Below are 854 nucleotides of genomic sequence, written 5' to 3' on the forward strand. Positions count from 1 at the left end.
GCTTAGGGCCCCCACCCCAACAGGGGGCCACCTAAGCAGAAAAGTTCCAGAAAGAAATAAAGTCTCCAACATCTTCCCCAGTCATATATTTCTTTTCTTTCATGAACCACTTACTGCCACATTGGAAACAGGAACCATTATACTGTATATCAGGGGGATACCTCAATGACGGTGGGCAAAACGTCATTTTTCATGTAAAATACCATACAATAAACTCATATTGTATAACGAAGAGTAATAGTTTTGAATCAAAACCAAGATATTCCTTCATTGTAAATGGCTTTTCGTTTGATACATTTTTGCTCCAAGAAGTGCAGTGAATGATGGGTACACGATCTACAGACAGCCCGCCTACTGTATGTCCTTAGCTCCTACCCCTCACTCGTGGAGGTAAATAAAGCTTATGAAGCATCTGATGGTGAATAGGAAGTGGTAAGGAGTTGGGGGCCCAGATCAGATGATGCTGAGTAGGAAGTGGTAAGGAGTTGGGGGCCCAGATCAGATGAAAATTTGCTTAGGGCCCCATAAAGGCTTGGGTCGTCCCTGTCGTCCTCCTCTGCCATTTTTCTTCCCTGCTCCCTGTCTGTCTGCTCCTGTCGGGCGATGTTTCTTGCTTTCGCTCCCGTGTGCGTGCCTATGTGTCTGTGTTTCACCCACTCCTCTCCTCTCCTCTCCATCCTGGACTCCTCCACCTTGTCTCTGTCTTTCCTTACCCTTGTCTTTTTTTATCTCTTTTATCTCTTTGTCTCTCTACCGCTGTCTGTCTGTCTCATCAATCAGTGTTTTACCTGTCTGACTCTCTCTTACTCACCCTTCCAACATTGGTCATTTCTGTTTACACCCCCATCTCTCTC

The sequence above is a fragment of the Engraulis encrasicolus genome, chromosome 12 (assembly GCF_034702125.1).
Source record: "Engraulis encrasicolus isolate BLACKSEA-1 chromosome 12, IST_EnEncr_1.0, whole genome shotgun sequence".
Taxonomy (NCBI): Eukaryota; Metazoa; Chordata; class Actinopteri; order Clupeiformes; family Engraulidae; genus Engraulis; species Engraulis encrasicolus.